The sequence below is a fragment of the Trematomus bernacchii genome, unplaced genomic scaffold (genome assembly GCF_902827165.1).
Source record: "Trematomus bernacchii unplaced genomic scaffold, fTreBer1.1, whole genome shotgun sequence".
Lineage (NCBI taxonomy): Eukaryota > Metazoa > Chordata > Actinopteri > Perciformes > Nototheniidae > Trematomus > Trematomus bernacchii.
The window spans coordinates 116925-129139 of record NW_022987737.1 but is presented as its reverse complement, the minus strand read 5'-3'; the positions used below and the strand labels follow the sequence as shown (position 1 = coordinate 129139).

The 12215-nt window shown below is 42.6% G+C and overlaps 1 long non-coding RNA gene across 2 annotated transcripts; it reads right to left on the bottom strand.

Moving 5' to 3' along the window:
• Positions 1-2270: 2270 nt before the first annotated feature.
• LOC117495036 lies at positions 2271-4323 on the bottom strand. Of its 2 annotated transcripts, none has more exons than XR_004557147.1 (3): positions 4137-4323; positions 2717-2813; positions 2271-2384 (listed from the first exon to the last, which is right to left on the bottom strand). It is a non-coding gene; the product is annotated as an uncharacterized LOC117495036 (long non-coding RNA). The 2 variants fall into 2 exon arrangements; XR_004557148.1 differs by having other exon boundaries at positions 2271-2368.
• Between the last annotated feature and the right edge of the window lie 7892 nt (positions 4324-12215).

The following is a 12215-nucleotide window of genomic DNA, read 5'->3' as shown; positions in this document are numbered from 1 at the left end:
ATTTCACAGAAGGCCCGTTTAGTGGTTTTGCAAATAATTAACCACTCTCTGTTTTTGTACCATTCTGCGTTGAAGTACCTTTCTCTTTGCCCAGACGATCTAGCGGTCTCCTTTTTTTCGACAGTTAGCTGTACAGCTTTACCCGCCTCAATGTCCCGACAACAAACCTCCATGCAGTCGGAACCAGCCTGTTTCGGTTCAACGACGGCGGTGGGGGTGGCGGCGGCGGCGGTTTTGACAGTCTCTGCGGCCGCAGAGACACACCTGTGTCACACCTCATACCAGAGCTGCTGCTTTTGGGTTTATCTGGCTTCGCTGGTTCTTCTATGATTGATGAAGGTCCAGGCTCCGGAGAAGTGGATGTCTGGGATGTGACCTTCCAGTTGTTAAATGTAAGTTTAGATTGACTGTATTTAGTTTTCTTCTGCGCTGGTTCTTCTGACTTGTTTGCAAGTGTATCTATTCTTTCTATCTGGTTAACGGCTGACACACACAGAACAACGTAACAAATAAACTAAACAATGTAACAAATAAACACATCTAAGCTTTTTTATTGGTTGTAATTTACATGGATACATTTGAATGGTGTGACAATGTCCTATTTGATTGGGTTAAAATGTACATATTCTTCCTGTTATGTCTGCCTGCTTTATTTTACCTAATGCAAAGTGACCTGCTCCATCGAAATCTGTCACATTGACCCGAAGACACATTTTGAGTTATATACACTGTTGGAAAGAGGAGATTCATAGCTTTCTAATGATATCAGGATTGTTTTTCCAAATATTAAGCAAAATATGTCACATTATATAATGACTGTCACCGAGTCATCATTTTGAGAAAAAGGCCTTTAAAGTTTCCTCTTCTCTGGAAGCGGAGCAAATGATCAAAGTAGTAACGGAGGGAAGATATTTTCGTTTGGATTACTGGTCTGGGAGAAGCCCGCGAGTGTGTGTGTATACGTGTGTGTGTTTGTGTATTTTTGCGTTTGTGTGTGTTGTGTTTGTTTCCCGGGGAAAACACTCACGAGAAACACCGGCTGTTGTTATGCCTGCTGTGACGTTACGTTACTCCGTTCTCCGCTTGTAATTATGTCTACAAGCTTCAAAGTTGTATTTATCATCTGAATTTGCCGAAACAAGTTTCATATTCTGAAAGCCAAGACTTTGTTTATTTGAAATCAGATACAAACAAACTGTAACGGACCCTGCCGTGTTATATATGATTACTATACGCCTTACATTCATAATTTCAGCAGAGGGAGGGGAAGCGGCGCTGTGGAAGAGTGGCGAGTGAGAGCTGTCATCTTCCCTTCACAAGCTTAAAAAATGCCTGTAGCTAATGAGATTGAATATAACAATAAAAAATACCAAAATATACACAGCTAGATCAGATCGCGTTTTAGATGCGACTTTAGAGTAGAGGGGAATTATTGAAACGGGATTTGTACAGTGTTCCGCGGCATCCGCCGCTGCGAAAATGTGGGGCAGGGCTGAAAAGTGGGGGGGCCAATGGCCCCCTGGCCCCCCCGCTTCCGGCGCCCTTGGGTGAGGTCCCCCCCTCCCTCGAGCTGGCAGCCATCAGACCGCTCCTGTAGAAGCACAACCTGGATCCTGAGGTACTCACAAACTACCGCCCCATCTCAAACCTGCCTTTTCGAGCAAAAGTTCTGGAAAAAGTTGTTGCCCTTCAGCTTCACAAACATCTCCACACTCATGAGCTCTATGAAACCTTCCAGTCCGGTTTCAGACCAGCTCACAGCACTGAAACAGCTCTGGTGCGGGTTCTAAATGACCTGCTGATGGCGGCTGACTCTGGTTCCCCAAGCCTACTCATCTTGCTGGGCTTAAGTGCAGCATTTGACACTGTTGACCATCGCATCATTTTTTCATTTAATCGTTTATTTGGCAGGGACAATGCACAGTAATGAACACTTAAAACATTCAAATGTGTCAAGCGTAACAGTGCCAGATTTAGCTTTGAGCTAATTTCTATCCGCAGTCCCTCACTGCAAAAAGTGCAAAAGAGCAAGAGCAGCATACACAAGTATTTACCACATGGCAGTACAATATAGCAGCTACGACATATAAAGTGCAGGAGAAGATACAAGAGCTACCTAAAGGGCAAGAGGAGATACCCCTGTGTTAAAGTGCATTTAGCGGTGATTACATGTCTGTTTGTTTCTCAACCATTCTTTTAGTTGACCTTTAAAGCTATTGAGAGTGGGACAATCCCGTATCTGAGTTGGGAGGCTATTCCACAAAGAGCTGCCTTTAATGGAGAGGACATTTTGTCCAAAGTGGTCCGTCTGTGGTGGACTTCACAGTCTCCTCTGGTTTCTCACCTAGTACAGCGTCCAGTATGTTTTCTGTGGATGAATTCCCCTAAGAGAGGGGGGGGGGGGCAGTCCATGTAAACATTTATAACAAAAACACATACTTTTAAAAGACTTGAAATGGTCAAAACTCAAGAAATGGTGTTTATCAAGGATGGTACAGTGGTGGTATGAATATGGCTTTCTGATTTGTATTTGTTATATTACCATATTTTATTCAATATGCTCCTTTAGATATCTTTTTATTTTATTTATTTTATTATTTTCTCCTTATAGCTTTGTGAAGCACCTTGAGATGACGTTCTCTTTAAAGAGTGCTATATAAATCAAATGTATTGAGCTGTGACATGGAGAAGAGTGATGGACAGGTGGAGATCTCACCTCTGAGCTTTGGTCTGGCTGTCATGTTCCCCAGAGCTTTTAGAGGGGGGGGCTTCCTCCTCTCTGTCCTCACACTGATCCATAGCAGAGCCCCCACCTTCACACAAACACAACAACATGCTCATTCATTACCACAAGCTTTACATCACAGGTAGCTCCTCCTCTCAGATATTCAGGAACCTTGTTGGAGCCTCAACAGGACCGGACCAGCCCAGAATGTTCCCCACGGCCCCAGAACCACACAGAAACTCAGTGTGTTGACCCCTAAATATGTGTTAGTGTGTCGCAGTGTATCACAGCACACACAAACAGTCACTTCAATGTACATCCACAGGTAATTTACAGCCCAGCCCCCCACAAGATATCCCACACAACTGAACTGCGCTCACTAACCATTCAACAAAACTTCTTTGTTAGGTTTAGAAAAAATATAATTGTTTGGCTTAAAATATGTACGTTAATTACATGAAAACAGTTACGGACTTTAATTAAAATGAGGTCTTTTGTGAAGTGATAAGAAATGTGTTTTTGATATATCATAGAAAATATGAAAAATAAGTTCCCTCATAACTAAGTTACAATGCAGTTCAAATCTATGGGAAGAATATTTTTTATTTTTTATTTTTTTGAAATCTCCCATTTACTTTTCATGCAAATGTTTTGTATAGCCCAACATATATATCAAAACATGTACTGTTATATATATTTTCGAATTTGGGCGATCTAGTCCCAGATGTATAATCTAAAATTTAAAAAAAAGATTTGACATTTTCAAGGCTCTTCAGTGAAACCAGGTCAGTGTTGGAAGACGGGCCCTTCCCACTCCTTCCCTTATTCAGACTATTAAGAGTTAGACAGAAAAACAGTCACGACTTGTTAGAGCAGGATCTGACTTGCCCTGCATTTTTATCTGATGACGAGAGCTCAGAGAACAATCAGACTGTAACTCATACCTGAAACACTGACAACAGTACATGGAGATCTTTCTAAACTCATTCTGCTTTCACTCAGAGAGAAACCCTACACAATATTTCAGACAGATGTTCAAACAGACCCTGGATATGTTTGAGTTATCTTAACTAACCCTAACAAACGAGATCTCGCTAAGTGGTCCTACGACGCTGGTTATCAACTCAGTAAATCAACCAGGGTTTCACAAACATGGACAAGCGTACTGACAACGCAGCGTCATACTTCATGATTGAATAGTAAACTATGATGTTAGACAAATATGAAGACGTTCAACTTTTAACATCCATGACTTAACACTTTATCCAGGATAAAAGCCACATAGTTGCACGTGCAAGGTGAATACAGAACAGCTGGTAAAAAAAAAACTACCAAGTGTTTGAATGCGTTCATTAACAGTTTTATGATATCACTGCCTGTCTACTCACAGACTCTCTTCAGGTCTACTCACAGACTCTCTTCAGGTGAGGAGGAAACTCTGCTCATCTCTTCTTCTTCAGTCCTGAGTCTGCCTGCATCTGATCTGAGGACGCCTTCACACCCTCAGAAATCCAGAGAGTAAAAACACGTCAGAGCAGTGTTAATTTTGGCAGCCGTTTTTGATTTAGTCTTAGTCATAGTCTTTAGATGAAAATGGTTATTAGTTTTAGTCACATTTTAGTCATTTCTATCCTTCATAGTTTTAGTCTAGTTTTAGTCGACGAAAACTCAAAACGTTTTAGTCAACTTTTAGTCAAAATGTTTTCTCTCTTTAAACCAATTCAGTTTGGCAAACACAGGTATCTGAAATCTGAATCAAGGTGACAGCATCAAGTGTTGAAATTCGTAAAGCAACATTTCACTCTCTTAACACTTTACTTGTGTAATATCTAGGGATGGGTATCGTTAAGGTTTTCTATGGTACTACTAGTCTTATCGAAACTGCTTATCGATCCGGTACTTTAACGGTATTTTTGTATTTATTTTTGGTTATTTTTTAAAGGAAAAAACTAACAAATTGTTAACCGAATTAATTGCTTTATTTAAATGTGAAATAAATGAAATATATATAATTATGTTAAAATATTGTATTGTACTTGAGTAAAATGTTGAGGTACTTGTACTTTACTGGAGTATTTAAATGTTTTGCTACTGTGTACTTCTACTCCACTACAGTTCAGAGGTAAATGGTGTACTTCTACTCCACTACATGTATTTAATACCTTTAGTTACTTTACAGATGTGGATGAATGATGTGAAATATAATCAAGTGTTAAATCAGACTTTAGTTCCACCTGGAGTAAATTCACAAGCTACCCTGGCAGTATACAAAGTCATTCAAACTAGCTGCACCTTTACCAGCTTTGAGAACACTTTCATGATCAATCATTATAAAACATATCATATATATTATTCTGAAATGGACCAATCTGCACAATGACTACTTTTACTGTCGCTACTTTAAATATATTTTGATGATCATACTTTGACTTGAGGAACTCTTCCTACACTATGGTATTTTTTGACTTAGCTACAAGATCTGAGTACTTCTCCCACCTCTGCACACCTGATGTGATAACGTTACTCGTAATTGGGGCAACAGAGCTACGAGTTAAGGAAGTCGAAAGTTGTGCATTTCTCCGACTGAATATGACGCCTTTTGGCCGGCTGTTTGGACAGACTACTCTACTCGTGTCAACGCGCTAACGCGAAAACATGGCAAACGAGCTTTGTCCACATCGAGCCTTGTAGAGTGTCTCTTTACTCTCTGAACGCTCCGTCCCCGGCAGATCTCTGTGTCCGCTGCAGCGTGTCTGTTAGGCCCCGCCCCCTGCACACAGAGAGAGAGTGAGGCCCCGCCCCCCGCACACAGAGAGAGAGAGAGGACCCGCCCCCCGCACACAGAGAGACACAGGGAGATCGCTCTTCTGGAGTGAAGAGAGCGGAAATAATGATATTGCAAGTTAGAAATGTAAGATGCATTTTGACAGACAAGATGGGCAATTGGGGGGAAATATGCTGCATTTTGAATTCATTTCATTTCAAACCTTTATTTATCCAGGTTGTATCCCATTGAGATCATTGACCTCTTTTTCAAGGGAGACCTGCTCAAGTAGGTTCCACATGAAACATTAAAAACATAAACAGAACAACAAAAGGACATCATACAGCATCATTACAGGGATTACAATTTACATAACTATCCACATGCACAGGTACCAACAGCTTCCGATTGAGTAGCATCCAACCGAGCTTTAAAAACATTGAGTGGCACCAGATTGCTCAGTTTCCATTTTAATTGCAGACTATTCCAGGACAGTGGAGCTGCGCATCTAAATGCTATCTTCCCTAAGACAGTCCTAGCAGTTGGCACATTTAATAAAACCACAGCATGCGATCTCAGGCAGTAGCCACTTACAATTCGCCGTGAGATCAGGGAGCAGATGTAGGATGGAAGTTTCCCTAACATGGCTTTATATATAAAAATGTACCAGTGACTGAGCCTCCGTGCAGTTAGTGAAGGCAGACCAGCCCTTGCATACAGGGTACAGTGATGGGTTAATGCTTTACAGTTTGTCACAAATCTCAGTGCACTGTGATACGCAGCATCTAACTTGACCAGGCAATTGGCAGGTGCATTCATATAAATCAAATCACCATAGTCCAGCACAGGTAAAAAGGTCACAGTGACTAGCCTTTTTCTGGCCTCGAGCGAGAAACAGGACTTGTTCCTGTAGAAGAAACCTAGTCTAACCCTCAGTTTTTTAAGCAGGTTATTGACATGACGTTTAAAAGTGAGACAATCATCAAGCCAGATACCAAGGTATTTGTAACAGGCAACCACTTCAAGTTTTAATGTCCGATAGTCCACCATTAACACCTTAGTCCCGTCTCGTCTCGTCAACGAAAACTAAATATACATTTCGTCAAATTTTCGTTATCAAGAATCTATTTTTAGCTCGTCATCGTCTCGTCTTAGTCGTGTAAAAAAGGTCGTTGACGAACATTTTTCGTCATAGTTTTCGTTGACGAAATTAACACTGCGTCAGAGTCACGTGGAAACCGGCCTTACAGGATGTAGCTGTCAGCCTGCCAGACTCTCCCTCATCTGCCTTATTCAGACTATTAAGAGTTAGACAGAAAAACACCCTGACACACCCTGCATTTCTCTCTGATGAAGAGAACTCAGATAACAATCAGACTGCAACTCATTCTACCTGGCTGAAACACTGACAACAGTACATGGAGATCTTTCTAAACTCATTCTGCTTTCACTCAGAGAGAAACCCTACACAATATTTCAGACAGATGTTTAGAATCAGCATCAAGAAACATGTGTCCTGTCCAGGTAAACAGTGACTCTGTCCAGGTAAACAGTGACTCAGAAACAGATTCCTGTGGGAGGATTCTCACCTGCTGAACGCTCTTCAGGTCCACTCACAGACGCTCTTCAGGTCCACTCACAGACTCTCTTCAGGTCCACTGACAGACTCTCTTCAGGTCCACTCACAGACTCTCTTCAGGTCCACTCACAGACTCTCTTCAGGTCCACTGACAGACTCTCTTCAGGTCCACTCACAGACTCTCTTCAGGTCCACTCACAGACTCTCTTCAGGTCCACTCACAGACTCTCTTCAGGTCCACTCACAGACTCTCTTCAGGTCCACTGACAGACTCTCTTCAGGTCCACTCACAGACTCTCTTCAGGTCCACTCACAGACTCTCTTCAGGTCCACTCACAGACTCTCTTCAGGTCTACTCACAGACTCTCTTCAGGTCCACTCAGACTCTCTTCAGGTCCACTCACAGACTCTCTTCAGGTCCACTCACAGACTCTCTACAACAGTTTAAACACCAACTGTCGCAAGTATGACTTCTGTGAAAGAGGAACTCTGTACTTCCCCTATTAGCTGCAGAGGAAATGAGGGGGGGGGGGGGTTGAAGTGCCTCAGTAGTTAACCACTCAGGGGTCACCTGCAGACAAAGAGAAACTTATATTATGAGAGAGTGATATCTGTCTTATATCTTTAGCACTTACTACTATTTACTACTACTAATGCCATTGGGGCCCCAATGGCATTGACCGGTTCACGCAGTCTTCAAAGTAACCAAGCAACCTAAATTAATTTGTAATTTGTCTGTCCAATGACCTTGCTCCCTTTCATGCAGGGCCGGTCCTTAGCATTGGCGTTATAGATGTTCGCCTAGGGCGCCACATCTGGGGGGCGCTGCGCTGGTAGCTCTGGGAGGGGGAAAACATTTTTGACCGTTGGCGCTCATCCTAATTTTCGGCCTAGATGTAACAATATTCATAATTAAAGGGGACCTATCATGCAAAATGCACTTTTGTACGTCTTTTATACATGAATATGTGTCCCCGGTGTTCCAGGGAACTCACCAAGTGTCAGAAAACACAACCCTCTCTATTTTCCTCCATACCCAAATCTCTAAAAAAGGGGCTGCAACGGATCTGATAAAAACTGATCCAGATTTGAACACTTCTATGTCGTCACAGAAGTGGCGCTACGGCTATTGGGCCAACTCTCCACCTATCAGGGGAATGTGGGGTTGGGCCACGGCCGGCCATTGCCGCTCGAAAGCGCTGGAGACGCTGTAGTACATATGCCAGGCCTGTAAGTGGCGCTGTAGTCTGCCACAAAAAAAAGCGAAGAAGACTTCCCGCCCATAGTTACCATGGTTACCCTTCTGTTTATTCTCCGCTGTGGCTTTCTTTCTCCCTCCCCGAGGCAAGCGTTTGCTCCCGCTGCTTTAATTCAATGCAATCCCTCCCCGTCGAGGCAAGCACTGTAATTCTCTCCGGTTAGTCCACCAGCAGATGACAAACACCCACCTCTCCGCCTCTTCCAAGGAACGAGGGGACCGTGCGGCAGAGTTTCAGTTTCAGTTTGTTTCGCCGGTCAACATGTCCGTTAAAGTTTAAATCTTCCAGACAAAATTAGAAAAGTGCCGGTCAAAGGTCTTCTTTGTTATTTATTGAGCTTTAAAACAAATGAATAACGACTCTATATAATAAAACACGGAGGACGGAGATCTCTTTTTCTCCCCCTCTTCTGACAGCCCAGCAGCTGATCAGAGCACATCTCCCCTCTCCTGCAGGGGGGCGTGGTCAGCTGCAGCTCACAGAATCAGCCCCCTGTAAAAATAGTGCTGGAGAACAGCACATATGCGGCTTTCACACCAGCGCTTTTCCCTTTCTAGCTCCTAGCGAGAGCTTTTCTGGTTCAGCTCCGGTTTCCCTTTTCAGCTCCCGCTCTGTTCACACTGCCCAGAGCTGACGCTGCTGCGTCATGACGTCACAGTTTACGTCTCTGATTTTCTCCCACAACAACAACGGGCCGGGGACAGCGTCGGGTCGATGATCGTGTTGCTTTTAATCATACGAAGCCAGATTAAATTAAATAACGACTTCTCCAGAGTGCCGTGGTTCATTGTTTATTAATGTGTTTCAGCGGCATTTACCGACCGCTGCAGTGCTGACTGCTCTTCAACGGGAGTTTATTCTCCCGTTAGCTCCGGGTTAGCTCACACGGCTCTAAAGTATTCACTGTCTGACTGTCACACAAGCAGCTGATACATATCCCCAGTTCCCCTTAAGTGAATGTGTGTCAGTCTGAATTGACGCTGTTTGGCATCACAACGCTGTCATGAAAGTTTCTCTGGTATAACATGGGTGATGTTAGCATAGCAACCGAAGCTAAACTGACTACTTGCTAAGCCGTTTTCTACAGGCACATTTTACCGGCGTATTTTTCATTATGATTCTACTTGTGATAGTCGGACATGACAACCTGTACAGCCCATGTATCTCCACAATGATCAATAACAGCGAACGGATGGTCAAAGTAAGGTTTCCTGCACGCCTCGACGTAAGAGACGTAAGCGACGCCGCGTCATAGCTCCGAAGCTCTTGCCTCTGGACCGACAATTTTTTGGAGCTGGAAGTGAACCGCATTCCGGAGCTATGACGCGCCGCCGCTGCGGTGTGAACAGGAAAAACCGGCGCTTTTCCAGCTAAAGTGCACCAGATTGAAGCATTTTACTTTAAAAGGTTAAAAAATGTCCCCCTAGAGGATGTGACGTCCACCCCCCAATTCAAACATGTTTATACATTTGAAGCCTTTTTGATGTATATTACCTATGTCAATAAGTTTATGTTTTTGTAGTGTATTTGTCTTCTGTAGAGATTTTTCATTTATTGTCTATATATTCTATAGGGGGGGGCGCCAGCCAAAATCTCGCCTAGGGCATCAAATTGTCTAGAGCCGGCCCTGCTTTCATGTCATGTGATACCTTGCGTGGTGAGCGAACCGTTTAATCAACCTGTACTGTACTGTAGCTAGCAGCAGCAAGTTTGGCAGCATTATACAAAATGTAATAGTGTGGTGACACGTTATGGGACATAATTCACCGTTGGTTATAGTGTGTGTTGCAACACGGACCCGTTAGTGAGGGTACTAGTGATGGGAATTATGGCTCTTTGAAGGGAGCCGGATCTTATGGCTCCGTTCCTTTCAAAGAGCCGTTCAAAAGAGCCCCTTTTTTTTTTAAAGGGGGCGGGGTTACTAGGTTTATCTGCGAAATAATCACCAGGATAATGATTGACTGTATTGCCAGACCTAATGTCAATAATCTGCATTGTAAACATGACACAAGGTGGCGCCATATGCATGTCATTCATGTCAGTGAATGTACTTTGAATTTACCCTCTGTATGTGTTAAGTAAATAAAGTTGCCTTGCCTTGAATGAAATTCATGCAACTCTTAATATTAGATACTGTGTTTTTAAGTGGTGATGGAGATTATATGTTGACCCTGCTTTAAAGGATATTTTGCCTTTTACAAATGGTACACTTTATCACTGCCTGGGTTTTGGTTGAAGTGCATCCAAATGCTGCTGCGTTTTCACGTTTGGCTCATTTTCCATCCGAAAAACACGTCGTCTACTAGTGATGTGTAGGTCGCGAACGAGCCGATTCTTTTGAACGGCTCTTTGGTACGAACGAGGGGAACCGAGTTAAAAAGCTTGATTTTGTTCCCCAAACGTATTCTGTGAAGACCCGCCCCTACTCTGATTGGTAGGTTTCAGCACGAGGAGTGAGATGGGGTTGGTCTTAACGGAATACGCGAGAGAGAGAAGTCATAACAAGTGGTATTGGGATCATTTGCAGTGGCGTTTTTATATGTACAAAAGTGGTGGGGCACAAAAAACTTAGATGTCTATATATAAGCTTCTGCAGTGATGTGCAGTGAGGTTCATGGCTGGTGAGGCACTGGCTCTGACTCTTCAGGTTTACAAATATTATATTTTGACCTAAACCAAAATATAATATTATTTTCAAAAGCTTTTTTTGTCTGATGCTTCGATTAATTTTAAACAGACAGTTCAACAAAAGGATACCCAAAAAATGTAATTGAATGTAATATTGAATTGTTCTCTCTAAGTAAGATCCCATTTTCAAAAAATTGTGGTCTTACCTTGACTTGAAGATGAAGTCCATTTGCCTATCCTTCTGGACAAACATTTCTATAACTTTTTTGTAAAAGTCCTCCTTATGTTCTTGTAGTTTCAAAAGTCTATCATAAATCTAATCGATAGATTTATGATTCGAAAATTATAAAAGTAGGGTAGACATGTGGATATTATCCGGCTGAACAAAACGTGCATTTATCTAACAGGTACGTTTCCCACAGATCTTATTTCAAGCTATTTTCTAAAATCCTATGGAGAAACCTCATTGCTTTTTTGCAGCTTACTTCCTGGTTTTAGGACGCGCCACTGCAGCTCTCGTCTCCTCTTATTATACATCCATGCTCTTCACACACCACACTTTTCGCGGCACACGTACTTACAGCCAATCAGCTCTGAATGATGTGAGATGACGTATGGTGGGGATGGCAGCTCTGTGCCCCTATGGTGTTTTTTTTTTTGCCACACACATTACATTGAAAAATACTCTGAGCATGCGCAGTGTAGTTTTTACAGTCACCGTTCACTTTGACAGTGAAAGGGTGGGGCATGATCAGGTTTTGTCCCACATGGCTCAAAACGGCACTGTAGACACTAATTAGAAGAACACAGACTAAAACAGCAATGTACAGACGAATCAGATGATTAAACATGACCTTAAAATATATTTTATATATTTTTTTATTTCTTTTTTTGCATCTCTTTCCATTTTTTGTAATCATTATGTGTAATACTTTCTGCTGACACTAGGTGGGGCTGTGCCCCACCTGCCCCTAATGACCAGTCGCCACTGATCATTTGTATTAATGTGGACCGGAGGGAGAGGGTGACGAGCATAAGTTTCACTTTCCTTTTTTATTTCAATTCCAACTTTGGTCATGAAGAATATGTTTCTCTGTTGTCCCCGTTCATAAAGCATAACAGCATCAGAGCACGGTGCAGAGTCTCTAGATGAGTTTACAGTAGTCCCTCGTTCTTATTAAACATCCATGTTGTAGTCCGCTGTATAGAAAACTGTAGTTTCCATAGTTTCCCCACAGCAGCAGACGCACATTTATGACA